At 37.2% G+C, this 15,633-nt stretch overlaps 1 protein-coding gene across 1 annotated transcript in view; it reads left to right on the plus strand.

Annotated features, from left to right (window-relative positions):
* Positions 1-15,633, plus strand: part of PDK3 (pyruvate dehydrogenase kinase 3) — a 674,093-nt gene that overhangs the window by 41,773 nt on the left and 616,687 nt on the right. The gene's annotated exons all lie outside the window — the stretch shown is intronic.

Consider the following 15,633-nt stretch of genomic DNA (forward strand, 5'->3'; position numbering starts at 1 on the left):
GAACATACATGTGTGTGCCAATATTTCAGAGGTGTTGCACACTTAACTGTATACCCAAAGAGGGGAATATTCATAGAAGGTTGCATTCTAAACGAATAGAGATGTTAAATGCCTCGTGATAAAATTGAAAATCTGGCAGGTTAAAGCCATCATCATAATAAGGTAACTTCAATTTGTCCAAAGATACTTGAGATTTAGCTTGTCATAGGAATGCACTCCATGGTAAAGATCACACTTGCAATATTCAGCATGTCCACATTAAAGGCTCATAAGGGTGGAAAAGACCTGCACTCTGACCTTAGAAAACCATTGTGGACCAAGTTGGTGAGATGGTTCTGTGTTCCATATAAGAGAAGCTCACATGAATGTGACAGGATAAAATATACTAGAGAAAGAGATTGCCTTCTCATGAAGTTCCAGGCACATGGACTTGTTCATGATATCCTGTAACTTGTGCTGGAATTCCAGAGTTGCCATATATAATGTTCTTTCACTGTAAATGCTGTATCTCTCCCTTTTTCCTTTTTACTGTGCAATAAAAAACTACTAAAATGATCATTTATTACTGATACTTTTTTGGGCTATATTTTAGCCATACATTCTTAAAGTAGCTAGGGTTTGGTCAACTAAATTTACTTCCCAAGTTGGATTGCATCCTTTAGTCTGAATCCATCACCATACATATGGTGCATTTTTGTTTAATTGTAGGATCCTGTTGTTAGATTGCTTCTGCAATGTTTACAAAACTCCCATAATCCTTTGAGCACAATTTGGATGAAGCTCATGCCTACTCTGCCTGTTCCTGATTTCTCCAGTTGGTCTGAAAGGTCCTAGCTCTTACCTTAGCACCCATCCAAAAGGCTGAAGTTGGTGTGACTGCTGGTGATTAGATTGCAAGGGTCATTCTGAACTTAGGGCAGATTTGTTAATGACTCTACCTCCCTCTTTTCAGAAGGTATTTTAAGCAAGCAAGCAAGCACCAATGCATACATTTCCGTGTGTGTGTGTCTGGCAGTCATACTGCTGCTATTTACAGCAGGATGGTACTCTGGAACAACAATTACAGCCAAAATTATACTGAGATTTATGACTCTGGAAAGAGTAGCTTAGAGCCATTTACACACTTTTAGTAAGTGTAAGTATCTTTTCCAAATTGTCCAGTGTACTCATGATTTCAGCTTCATCCTGCAACCGAGCATAGGGATAGGATAAACTTTTTCAGAATCAGACCACAAATCTGGTGCAATCTTAATGGAAAACCACTTGCCCCCACCCCCACCACATTATGGAAAGTGTACCCGCTAATCTCACTTTCAGATCGATATGGTAACATTTGGAAGAAAAGAGGCTGCTGCAACAGCGTTTATTTTTTATAATTTTATTAGAGTTTACAAATACAAAGATAAAAAACTAAAACTAAAAAATATTTTTTAAAAGGTGTGAAAAAAAAAATAGTAAAGCAAAAAGATATATAAAGAAATTACTTCCCCCTTCATCAAGACAAGTACAAACAATTTCAGTAACTTACCACCTTTTCTGATACTACAGTAAAAGATCTCTTCTTTCCATATCTCTCATCAATAAATTCTTAAAGCCCCGTCATTCAATCCTAATCGGCAAAAGTCCATTAAGAGTTACCAGAAACATGCATATTTTAACCTTAATCCAATAAATTGGATTAAGGTTAAAATATGTTATAGTATCTATAAACTAATCTTTAAAACCTCATCATCCAGTTCTGGTCAGCAAAAGTCCATTAAGAGTTACCAGAAACAATAGCATACATATTTTAACCTTGATCAAATAACCCAACTTTATATTCTTTCCCTTTGCTTTTAACAATCTTGATTTTTAATTCCTTTAAATAATACCCCAGCACTTGATTTCTTTTCATTTTCTCTTTGTCTCTTCTCAAAAACTCCTTCAAAACTTTAACAGGTCTCATTTCTAAATCCAAAAGAAACAGGTTATCCAAGTCACCCTTCTGGTTTGTTACTTATATATCCCTTTTAATTATTAAGATATCAGCTGGTTTCATTTGTAAATCTGTTGTAACATCTTGTTCCACATCATTCTTGTAGCCTGCTATTTTTATATCCACATTTGAATCAGCCTCAGTCTCAGTTTTGTCTGTGCCTCTTTTATAATCTCTTTAAGTCCTGTTTTTATAGTAGTAGACAATCTTGAGAGAAACTTCTACGTGCATTGTTGCCAAATATCTTTGAAATCTTCCACAAAATGTTTTGTTCCTTTCTATACTAATGGGTTTCTTCTCTTTTAATTATAATCTTTAGTTCTTTCTGGTTCCCTGTAGAGTCCAACCTTCAAATTTATTTTTTCCTAATCAACATTTTCCCACGGGAAGGTTTCTTATAATTAATTTCAGATTCTTCATGTTTTTTTATAAAATTCAAAACAACCCACAGGAAGGATTCTCGTAATTAATTTTGGAGTCTTATTTCAACTCTATCTGGCCCCTTAGTCCATTTATAACTTTCTGGAATCAACGTTCAAATCAGGTTTTTTGTGTTTATTCCAAACTAAGAATCTTTTAAATCCTTAAATCTTGCATAAAACCTTTTTTTGGCAAGGATGGAAGGAGGCTCACCTGGTGTGATGAAATTTGCCTTTCTGAAGGTTCTTAATATCCAAAAAAAAAAAAACATTAACAAGCAATTTCCAGAAGTGATTAAGAGAGGAAATATGCAAACCCAGTGTCTGTTTGAAGGCTCTGAACTGTGGCCTGGGCAAGATGGTGATGCCTTGGGTCCTAGCACTCTAATTCTCCAGAGACTGCTGTTTTATGGTCTCCTTGTGGGGAGCTGCTATATGGAGTGTGTGTGGGTGATCCCGAGTCCTCTTCCTTTTCCAAAGAGGAATTCCAAGAAGCCGATCCATTCACCAGCTCCTCATTCCACCATGGTCACTGGCTCCTCTCTCCACGGAGCCATCTTCAGTTCGCCATTGCTTCCCTGGAAGTCCACAACAGCGTTTAATTTAAATGCATCTTTCCACCCACATCAACAGTTGCTGGTACTGTGAGTTTTCTGCTGATTTTGTCATCCATTTTATTAGAAGTGAACAAGGAGGCTACCATCTACAAAAGAAAAGCAGCAGCATGTGAAGTGGAAAGAATTGATTGGGCAGGAACCCAGTATGATAATCCTGGGTGAAAGTGAACAATATCCTTAAATGGACGAACTAGAATCTGTCCCTGAATATCTGTGTTTCATTGAGAAAACTAGCTAAGAGCAGGTCCCAGAGGTGACTTTGATTTTATGAGAGCCTGTGTTGGACAATACATTTAGCCATTCTCTAAACTGGATTGTTTTAAGCCCTCCCCAAATCTCCCAATCCCTAGGCAGCAAATAGGAGGAAAAGGAGTTGCCAGTGTTTCAAGACAATTGTGGCAGAAGCTATTGTTCATTAGATGGTCTTTCTGGCTAAGCTGTTTATTGAACTAGAGACATAGTTTTATTCCTCTGTAGCTTTTTTCCTGTGTACTGTGTTGTGCCTGTGTGTATTTTTCTGTAATCTCTTTGTGCTGCATCAGTGTGTTACTATATATTTGCAGGGGGAAGCTCAGGGCTGGCTGCATCCCCTTCACTCTGGGTCACACAGCGATTGAGAGATTGAGGGGGGGAGAGATTGAGGGGCTGCTCAGAATGGAGCAGTGCCTCATCTCATGCACTGCCCAGCTGTCTTTCCCATGGGGGCTTCTCCCCATCCTTAACTAGATGGACATAGATTACTATAGAAAGGAATTATGTATAGAATGCTTTGCCAATAGTTAGAACACCACACAATGATGCTCTGGATAGACCTTATGTATGAGCAGGTGTGTGTGTTTGGGAGTGTGTGTGAGAGGGAGTTTCAATTCTTATGAAAGAAAATTGTATGTCTGATTTTGCACTTCTCAATCAGAGTATGTTCCTGAGCTTGTAAATCTCACATTCTGTATTATATACATGAAATGTAACATAGATGGCCTGGGTGAAACCTAGATGAATGGGTTTGTTTGTTTGTTTACGTTATGATACAGTAGGCTGGGCAGTATCTGCCTTTCTACATTTGTGTTCTAAAAATTAAAACTTCAGAATTAATAAAAATTAATTTAGTATTTTAAACGGTTAAAGGTTTGTAAAGGAAGGATTAAAACTGAAAATGCTTCCTTTTTTTTGTACAATTCATTATCCAGGTGGTTAAGCAAGCTTAACTGGACATAACCTTTTGTAAGACACTGCAGACAAGACTTAAAGTACATGGAGGATGTTACATTCTGGGATGCTTAAGTGTTTCTGGCAAGAAGTAATAGAGATAATGAGTTCAACCTCTCAAATTGTTTAGTTTCTGACCAATAAGCATTTTAAGTATAACCTGTGCTTATTTCTAAAACGTGCTGGTGTATGAAGATAACTTTGCTTGGAGAAATGAGGCTTCAGCATGATCATAACAGATCTGTGATAGTGATGCCCAACAAATCCAGGCGTTCCTTCCTTTGTATGCCACCATTTGGGCTTCATCACACTGGTTCCTTTAATGTTTCAGTGTCTTTCTTTAGAGTAGCTTAAAAGACTCTGCTTCTGATAGAGATGCCATTGATTTCTGTCTCAGAAAAAGAGTTTCAGGACTGGATGGAGCCTCTCTCCATTCATGAGCAGGACCTTGTAATATGAACTTTTTATATATTGACTTGTGGAGGATTTGTATTAAAACAGGTATTAATCTAGTTAATATCCATTTTAAATATATTCCTGTACCTCAAATTTTAGACAATTAAGCTGGGTAAAAATATATGCAAATCATTTGGAATCAATTTCCTGTTTGCTTTTATGAAGTCTGTACTTTGTTCAGTAATCCTGAACAGCATTGAGAGAATACTAAGGTAAGTGATCTTAATTGTATCTTATTTTGCAGTTTTTCTGCTACAAAAAGTCTTTTCAAAATCCTTGCTATTATTTCTGTGCATGAACTTTTGGGGGCAGAATTTATAGTGATTTGCATCTATTTGACTTACAAAATGCCTGATTAGTCTAATCATCATCTTTGTGCAATTTTTTGCCATTCTTTATCTACATATACAGTATGAATATTTTAAAAAATACACTTTTTGTTGCTTCTACTACCAATATTATTATGCACACCTGAGGCCCTTCAGTAAGTCAAATCAGGAAAGTCAACTCAGCATAAATCACCTAAGTAACGATGAATAGGTTTTCATCTTAGAATAAGTATCAAACTGCATTTGTAGACAATTTACATAAATAGGATTTGTGGGTACTTGACTAACAATCATAAATTGCAATTTCTAATTGCTGAAATGTCTCTAAAATCTGAAACTCCTTGACTTACAAGTTTAAGGACAATAAACATTCTTAAAAACAGAATGCTTGTAAAAAAAGTCTTGTATTAACTTGTATATTGAAGTATAAGGAAAACGGTCTCAGTCAAATACATGATGAATAAGAACTCAGTATAGATTATTAAACTTAATTATCTTGTTAGCTTTCCAAACCATCTGTCTTTTAGTTGTAAGAAGGATATGGTAATGAATGTACTTTTCATAAGTGGTTGATAGCTTTCATTGCTCAAGTTTAATTTGTTGCATTGATTTTTAATGAAAGAAATTGGGAAATGTGGCTTCCAAGACTCCCACAGAAGTATTGTGGAAAGAGTTATTATGCCATATTAGGTAAGAAATAGTAATTCAACAGCTGTTATTAAGTGAGCTGTTTTTTGTCATAAATAATCTGAATGGATCATCAGGCACACATCCTTTAAGATCTAAATCCTCCAAATGGTGTTCATGGGCACCAACGTATCCACCGACATCTTTGTGCCTACCAGGTTTCTTGTTTCACCAGACGTTATGTTATGTTATCTTACGTTATGTTATTTCAATTCTCTTAATTAAAAAATGGAAGACTAACATGCTCCAAAGAATAAGCTTCAGACATAATTTGGTATTTCCAGGAATACACTAATTTCCACATATACTCCAGAGACATTCTAGAAGCCAAAAAAAAAAAAAAAAAATGAGTGAAGTCCAGTGCTTTGTTAGAAGAATAGCTACCTGTCCAAAAACAACAACACATGAAGAACAATCCCATCAGTTTGCTTTCTGGGAAATTGATGTTTTATGATTGACTATTATATCCATTTTGTGAGAGTGCTAATTAATAAATTGTGTTCCCAAAATTCCAGATGTAAAGATTAATATATATAGAGAGAGGGATCCCTATGTTAACACATGTTTTCTTCTAAAAATTGGTAATTCAGATGATTCTTTTCAAAAATCCTCATTTGCACAATTAGATTGATAAACAGTGTCATCTAGTATGACCCAGGAAGTGTGCCTTCTCTGATAATAGCACCTGCCTTATGGAACCGCATCCTCCCAGAGATTCAAGCTGCCCCTGCCCTGCATTCTTTTAAATGAGCCTTGGAAACCTGGCTCTTCCCCTAAGCCTGGCTATTGGGCTCCTTTAGGTTGGATGGGAAATGGGGGGAGGGGTGACTATCTTTTCTGATATTGTGATGTTTCTTGGCCTTTTAAATGTGTAAGCTGCCTATAGTTGTTCTGGAGTCAGGTGTTGTAGTGAAATAATTATTGTAACCACAGATCATAACATAATGCAATAAAATACAACATTAAAACAATAAAATGATGAAATTATAATAAAAGAAGCATTAAATATAAAAAAGGTTACAACAAAATAGAGCCAGAGCTACAGCTATGAACTTAAATATTTCTTCCTAAGTTTAAGTGAGAGCAGAGCAAAAGTAGCAGCTTGGTTGCCAACAGTTGGAAATACATCTGCAAGAAGATAAATCAGTTTTTCAAGGTCAGAGCCTTTGAGTTCATCTGCCATTAAGAATTTGGCCCTGATCTCCTTGTAAATGGGGCAGTGGAGGACATAATGGATAACGTCCTCCACTTGACCAACACCACAAGGACAGGGGCATTGTTCAACGGGGCTTACAAAACCTCCCCTCAAGATATGCGGAGGGCATGGTCTGCAGGCGAAGGGATGTTAAAGCCCTTCTGAATGACACACTGGTTATGTTAACCAGGTACTGGGGGAGGCTTCTGTGTTTTTTATAATGATGGTACCAGGATGAAAATGTGGATGATTGTAAGGCAGTTGTGTCTTTATTAGCATCCCTTTCAAAAAGCCAATCTCTAATATTTTGTCTATTCCAAGACCTAAGTTTTCCCAAAGATGGTAGGGAATAGATTTGTAAAATGAGTGACAAAAGTTTAGTCCACTGATTCCCAGCTGTGTAATGGAGAAAACAGAGTTTGGCAAGATGGGATTCTTGAAGGCTTTCTCATTTCTTATAGTGGCCCAACAATGCAAGGTGTAGTCTAACAGCGGTGGAAGGTAGTCCTACCTCCATGCTTAAATAGGCAGCAGGGGAGACCGAAGATCTTCTAAATAGCCCTGGGGGAGACCGAAGATCTTCCTTATAAAGTTGTTTTGGACTACTTCCAATTGGGCAATGACCTTCTCATCCCACCCCCAAATCTCAGCCCCATACAGCGTCTGGGCTATCACCTTGCCTTGGAATATTTTAAGTACAGTGGCTACCAATTGCCCTCCTTTAGGATAGAAAAATATCAGAATGGCACCTACTGCACGCTAAGCGTTTGCCAAGATGTTAGATAAGTGTACTTTCCACAAAAGGGACTTATGAAAGATGATGCCCAGGTGTTTAAAGGAGGGACATTGTTCTATTAGTTGGGCATTAATTGTCCATCTATGTTTAATATTACTTTTGCCAAAAACTACTACTATAGTTTTATTGTAATTTATCTTCAGTTTTTCCATTTCTCAATAAGCAGCTAGTCTGGCCAATAATCTAAAGCCAATCTCAGTATAGGAAATCAGAGCCATGTCATCAGCATACATTAATATTGAGATTGTCTGTCCATTGAGTGAAGGGGAGAAAAAACCTTGTGACTTCATGACCTCTAAGGTAAAGGTAAAGGTTTCCCTTGACATTAAGTCCAGTCTTGTCCGACTCTAGGGGGCGGTGCTCATCTCCATTTCAGAGCCGAAGAGCCGGCGTTTGTCCATAGACACTTGCATGGTCATGTGGCCAGCATGACTAAATGGAACGCCGTTACCTGCCCGCCGAAGCAGTACCTATTAATCTACTCACATTTGCATGTTTTCGAACTGCTAGGTTGACAGGAGCTGGGACTAGCGACGGGAGCTCACCCCATCACACAGATTCGAACCGCCAACCTTCCAATCGGCAAGCTCAGCAGCTCAGTGGTTTAACCCGCAGCACCACCGCGTCCCGCTCATGACCTCTACAATATCATTAATATAGAAATTAAATAAAAAGGGAGCAAGTAGACAGCCCTGTTTAACTCCTCTCCAATAAAATGGGGTCTGACAAGGACCCTTGTGAGCCCATTCTTACCCTAGCTGTAATGTTGGTATATAATTCTATAGGTGCTTATCAATATCTATTCTAACTAATTTCTCCCATAGTCGAGACCTGTCAGTGGAATCAAAGGCAGAGGTAGGATCAATAAAAGCAACGTAGAGATGTTTTGTATGCCGATTGGTATATTTCTGAATAAGGACCTTCAGAGTAGCACAGTGATCTACTGTGCTATGTCCTTTTCAGAACCCTGCCTGTTCTGGATGAAAGAGTTTTGTTTCTTCCAATCTTCTAATTTATTCAAGAGATGTCTGGCATAGAGCTTAGAAGAAATGTCTAGCAGACTAATTGGGTGATAATTGGTGGGTTCCTGCTGATTACCCTTTTTGAAGATTGGGTATATTATACTTTGTTTCCAGTGGGGAGGTACAAGGCATGTTTTCTCTATTTCTGAAAAGAGTCTATTCAGGATGAGGACCCACCAAGAATCATCTTATATACCTCTGAAGGCATCATGTCCTCTCCAGGAGCTTTTCCAAGGGCCAAGGCTGAAATCAGCTGCTTACACTCAGATTTTGGGACAGCTGGCCACTCTGGTAATGTGCTTAATTCGGTAGATACTGTTACTGGCTCAGTATGTGAGCAGCTATAAATGGAGGAAAAATATTGGGTCCAACTTTGTGCTGAGATACATGCATGGGGCATGGTGCTGTGTGTAGGAATGCCATTATGTCATGTTCATAGGCAATCATTACACATTAGCCACCAACTCCCAAAATCTCTTTTTTTTTTTTTTATTAAGCTGAGGCCAAGTTCCTCCATTGATCCTTATAATAAGATAACTTCTTAGTCTTTAATAATTCCTTATATTGGGATCAAAATTGGATCAATAACTGAATCAAGGAATCTGTCCTTTCCTCTCTAACTCTGTTGTTTTCTCAAAGCTTGTCTTTTATTTCTACAATCTTGGTCACACCACCCTTTCCTTATATTATTCCTTCTAGGGTAATGGGTAGTAGTAAGTTGGAAGCTTAGCCCACTATTAATTGAACTAAAAATATGATATACATTGGAGTTGGATTGCAGTGTGAGATTCCTTTGATTCAGCATCTGTGGGGTATTTTAAAAAGCAGTGATTTTCTCACTGAGATTAGGGCTCCATCTGAGATGATGTTTAGCCTGCAAGATGCCATGAAAATTATAGTGCCTCACGGGGGGTGGGGCCTTATAAGCCAAAAGTGTCAAAACCAAGGGTAGATGGTCGGGCTCTGTTCTGTTGTGGACATCAAAGGAGCTAACCTGGGGAAGAAGTGCAGGAGAAACCAAGATGTAATCAATGGCGCTGGCTCCAAATGAACTTAGAAAAGTATAATGCCCATTAGAACTGACAAAATTGGAGCCATGGAGACTGAACAGCCTATATTTAAAGGCCAGATTCAATAAGGAAACCCTTTTTTTGTTTAATAAATTGTCCATTGAGGAACAGGGCAAATACCATTCATCCTCTGGACTAAATTCCATCTTCCTAACATAACTGCTTATATCTTTGCTGATTCTGGCGTTGAAATCACCAGATATTTGCATTTGGTAATGTTTGTCCAGCTTACTCCAGAAGGATTTGTAGGGAGGACCAAACCTTGAGCCACAGATCTGGCTTCCATCCTGTTGGAAGATAGATGTTAATGCAAAGAATTAACACGCAGCATGTGCTATCTATCTGGACTGCCTGGATATAATCACAGTCTGACCAATCCCTTTGTTGTATAATTTCTTTCATATCAGCTGAGATTAAAATTGATAACCCACCACTTGCTCTTCCATACAAACCCAATTTAGTGGCAGGGATGTTATATGAGCAAAATCCTGGCAAGAAAGGAGAAGAAATGTCTAGGCACCATGTCACCTGTAATAAAATGATGTTAAATTCTGACAGGTACTGTTCAAAACAAGTGTCCACCAATTCCAAGAAATGGCTTTTATGTGATCTGGAGCCTTAGAAGCAAATCAATTGGTGGCATTTGAAGTGTTAATGTTCTTGTCTCAGTGCAAGAAGACATACTGAAGGTGTTGAGGTGATGTTCTCATCAGCATGGGAATCAGAGGGCAGCAACTTTGGGCTGTCGATTAGTTTGCAGTCTCTGGGCGTGGCTGGATTTGCAAGCTGAAGATCTTGATTAGAGAGTACTCTCGATAAAACAACTTCCTTTTGTTCTGTTTTCTGATCAAGGCCCTCAGAACAGAATGAAGCAAGTTGTCATTATCTGAAACAGAACAAGATGGAGTCAATTTGGGCTGTTTTGGAATAGAAGGACATGTGGGCTTGCTGGGATGTAAGTTATTTTCCTTCTTTAATGGAGTTGTTTGATCGCAAGGTTCAGAGAGATTATAAAAATTTTCTGTGGAGTTGCTGTCAGATGAAAGGTCCAAAGATATCAAGTCAGTCAGAGGTTTAGCTGCTGCTTGGGTTAGCAGCAGCGTTTTAATTCATCCAGTCGTCTCAGTATTCTTGTTTGCAGTTTGGTAAGGCTTCAGAAGAGTTAATTAGTCCTGTTTCTAGAGCCTCATCAGTGCCAATTGTTTCTTGCATCATTTTGGTATGATTATTTGGGCAGTGTCTTGTGAAGGACACTAAAGGTGCTGGGTTGCTGTGGTTTTTATCATTTGGCACGCTGCCCATGGCATGAGGCAGGGGAGCTTCTGCTTGAGATGTTAAACAAAAAGTGCAGTCCTTTTTTCATCTCAGAAAACACACAGTGGGTATATTTGAAAAGTGGAAAGAAAAGTTTTCATTTTGAACAGCATACAGGGAATGGTGGAATGGTTAAAAGGCAATAGAACTCGTTTATGATCTCTCATACTGGGAAACCATTCAACAGCACTCAGGCCAATCATATGATGGCATCGAAGAAGTGAGCTAAGTGATAGAATGATAGCAATTCTGGTGGACAAGTGTCCAATGTTAAATCTATTGAGGGTAATCCTTAGAGCAACTTGGTTTGTTTGAAGCATGCAGTTGTGCTTGTTTGGGTTTATCTCTTTGGTAGAAGGTAAGTTTTGGAGGATTCTAAACTCATATTTTTAAAAATAGTATATTGATAAATTTTATGGAATTAGATAGTGACTTACTGAACAATTGGAGTACCCTGTTTTAACAAATCATTTGGTTTGGATTTTAAAAAATATTAAGTATCTTTTGATCTTGATGCATTTAATGCAGCAAAAAATCATTTCTGTGTATTGGACACCTCAGAAGATTTAAGAGTAAATGTCAATATGATGGAAGTGTAAAATGGTGGAGAGATTGGCATGCATGTGTGGGGCCTGCTGTATTATCCTGTTTTGACTTAATATCCATATTACTATGGTATTGGAAAGAGAAATAAGGTTCAAAGATGTTTATGTAATGTTGAAATATTTGCCAAAAAAGTGGAATTTAACAATTTAGGATTGGATTTATCTGTTACTACAAATATTGTTTTATGTTGATGCAAGGAATCTGTCACATCTGATTTTAAATATTGGACTGATGAAGTGTGTTCACTGCTGAGCTTGCTCAATTAATTTTCTTCTTTTCTTTTCTTTTCTTTTCTGGAAATTATAAGCAATAAACACTGTTTTAAAACTATCAAATCACAGTATTGTTTTACTGATGTGTTAATTTGAAGGATAATTCCAGTACAGAAATCATTTTGAAGTACATACAGCTGTACAATAAAGCATTTTTAAAATGTGCTGTAATTCACCCACTGTAGCCTATTACCTGATTGGAAATTGGGCATGCAAAAAATAAGGCCTGTGATAGTCCTTGATGGTCTTATAAAACATGCTTACAGCTAAAATAGCATATTCTTCCATTCTTCTGGAGGCTCCCTGGTTGAAGACAGTGCCTACAATTTAAAGGCAAAGTTGGCTTTGGGACAAAATGTATGTTGCTGAAAGTAGCCAATAGTACTCAGCAATCCAAGATATAAATTAAGACTCTTCAAATATTTGGAAATATCCATACTATCACTGGAAATTGGAGATGATGGGAAAATACAAGTATTTCCATGCCTTTTTGTTACTGTTAATGTGCTACTTCGTATAATAAAACAATGCTGGAAGCTCGATTACTTATCATATGTTAAGTCAAAACAAAAATATTTGGACTTGATTAAAATTAGGATTGCATCCATTCTGGATGTTTTAGAGGGGAAACTATAGACTGTGTTTACACAGCATAGCCATGAAGAAAAAGCATTTGTATATTTCTGGGTTTTTAAAATCTGATCCCAGTTACCTCCTGGATGATTCTATATGTGACATCCTTTTCGTATAAAGAAAAAGATTAGAAACCTTAATTCTGTAATATTGCTTGGATTTTACTCCTTTTAAAATAAGTGCAGTGCTAAAGGTGGATTTATATTTAAAATGCTGACTGGTGACCTGAATGTCAAACGTCAAAAATAGGCATGCTTTGTGCTTCCTTTTCATCTCCTTGAAAGCAAGTGGGAAAAGTTGGTCCATACCAGGGCTTTCACCAGTGTAAATTCTGATGCCTATACGTTCAACAGCTATTGCATTGTGAGTTACATCATTTATTTATTTAACTATTTGGTTCTTGGAGGCCACCTGACTCCAAAAAGACTCTGGGCAGCTTACTATATTTAAAATACACAGTTTATAAAAATTCTTCTAGTACTCTTCAAACAAACCCAAGTGTTAAGCTATTGCCGAGCCTAAAAGACAAGATTTGGTCTGCAGGTTGATCCTGATTTAATTATGATATGTTGGTGTTGAGCTGAATTACAAATAGACTTACAAACTGTAGAAAGATAAGGGAAAGGGTTAAGTTAATTTGTGGCAGAAGAGAGCAGAATCAAAGGATGAGGTTACTCTTTATATTATCATCATTAGACAATCAGTGCAGGGGCCAGTGGAGTTAGATGGAATTACTATTTCCTGAAAATAAGCACAGGTTAAATTTTTGTTTATACTTGAAATGTATGACTAGAATGAATTCCATACAGTTTAGTTTGGTACTCTATGCATGCTACACAGTTTTCCAAATTTAAAACATCCATTCATGGGAGGATAAAATTAGGATTTGGCTTCCAGATGACTGTTAGCAAATTATAGCTTCCTATAATCTCTGCCCAATCTGTTTTTCTACCACAAGGGAAAAAAAACAAAGTGGCAGAAGTGCAGTAAGCCATATTTAGTTTATACTGTACTAATTCAGAGAAATTCATCCAAATATCCATGTCATCTAGAAAGTAGAGTGGAGAAAGACCAGGAAGACTGGCTGGATAAATTGATTTTGATTAACCAGTAATAACTAATAGCAGTCCCACTGTTCAGTAAAAGGTCACATTGCTGAGCACCAAATATCCTGCTTTGCCTTAATCACTTTGCATTAATTGTCTACTGCCATTTTTTAAAATATTGTAACCTTGACACCATAAGCCAATTCTTGTATATGTGAATGCAAAGACTGACTAAAGCCACAATGAAAGAGAATAAAGTCAATGTACCTCCCACTGTACTGGATTTACTTTACATGGAGTATGAGCACACTGGAACTTGACACATACTTAGTACAGATTGTAAAAAATATAAAAATGCAAGAGCAAAACAAAGTTAAAAACTCTTCCTATGCGACCCAGCATAAGAATGTGTTCTCGACCAATAGTGTGTCATGGAAACAGAAAATCCAGTCTATCAGCTGGACAAATCATATTAAGTTGATCAATTGCATAAAAAATCACTGACATTTTATCCATCTGCCTCACTTAAAATCACTGCTAAAATACTATCCTGAAATGCCAAGCCGCCTTCTCCCATCAAAGCAGATTGCTCATGAAGTACACTAGTTAGGATTCTGGAAGATCATGTTAAAATACACAATTATAAAATATGCATACAATAATTCTTCATAGCATGAGATTAGTGCATCCATCACTGCCTGAGTGCTAGGAAAGATTTAATTGAATAAATTTAATTGATGAATTTAATTTTCATCATGTGCAGATATTTTCCACAGAGACTGTACAATATATGTCTATGTAATTAAATTTGTTGTTATAAGCAATTTGACTTTGTTTAAAGAAAATACAGGTCAAGAAAAAAACAGCCTTATGTTCCTGGGACGAAAGAGTATGGCTACCTTAAACAGCTACTTGGAGGCTTTAAATATCCCATGAAACTAGCCTATGATTTTTTTTTCTTGTAATCCTAATTCCATCAAATTCCATAGCTTTTCAATATTATTTCTCAAGGAGTTAACTGTTCCATGTATTCCATGCTGGCTCTGACTAAATCAGCAAGCCTGAATTTAGATCTCCAGTTCTGAAGACCTGCCTTCCCCAAGTTTTAACTAAACTTTGACTGTCTTTGTAAAAAGCTTATCTCCTTCCGCTTCAGACATGCAAGTCCTAACAAGTCATAAGGCACTGTAAGCTAATAAGTGAACAAAATGATTACTGAAGCAGTCCTCTTCAACCTGGCATCCATCAATTCTCTTTGGCCTGCTGGTTGGGAGTTTGAGGAACTGTACTCTCAAGACAGTTGTCTTAGTACCAATGCTGGGGAGACTTAACTGTTCAGATTGCTCCATATACAGTACATATACCAGCATGGATAGTTGCTTATAGCCTGATAAGACTGCAACTATATGTCATGCATGCCAAACTTCTGTTGATCAAAATAGATTTGCATAATATATATTGTACAGGAAAGGCACATCTTATACCTCAGGTAAAGAGAATTGCTGCTGCTGCTGCTATTGTTCTTTTGTTACTATTATATTTATGTCCCACCTTTTTATGCAGAGAGCAGCTGAGGCAGCTGACAAATCGGAAAGGAAATGATACTGCTACCTGTGCCCGGAGATATAAACAATACAGTTACTCAGTGATTTTCAGTCATCACAACTGATTTATAGTATTTTCCTAAAATATAAACCTCATGTAACCAGCAATATGACTGTCTCTTCTTTCTGTTGGAATATTTTTTTTTTTAATTCCTTGTTCTTTAGAATAGTTCGGTAAACCAATCTGAGATAAAAGATATTCTTGATATAAAGTTGAATCTCCCAATTGAGTTCTATGATTTTTGAACAGAAGGCTCTCTACTGAAAAATAACCAGAGCATTGGACAGATGATAAAAGGATGTTATATGTAACACTATCTGTATAAAATTAAAGTCTGTCTTAAGTTGGACTCACTTCTTGGTAACTACATGGAAATATCCATGTT

Source organism: Candoia aspera, chromosome 5 (assembly GCF_035149785.1).
Source record: "Candoia aspera isolate rCanAsp1 chromosome 5, rCanAsp1.hap2, whole genome shotgun sequence".
Lineage (NCBI taxonomy): Eukaryota > Metazoa > Chordata > Lepidosauria > Squamata > Boidae > Candoia > Candoia aspera.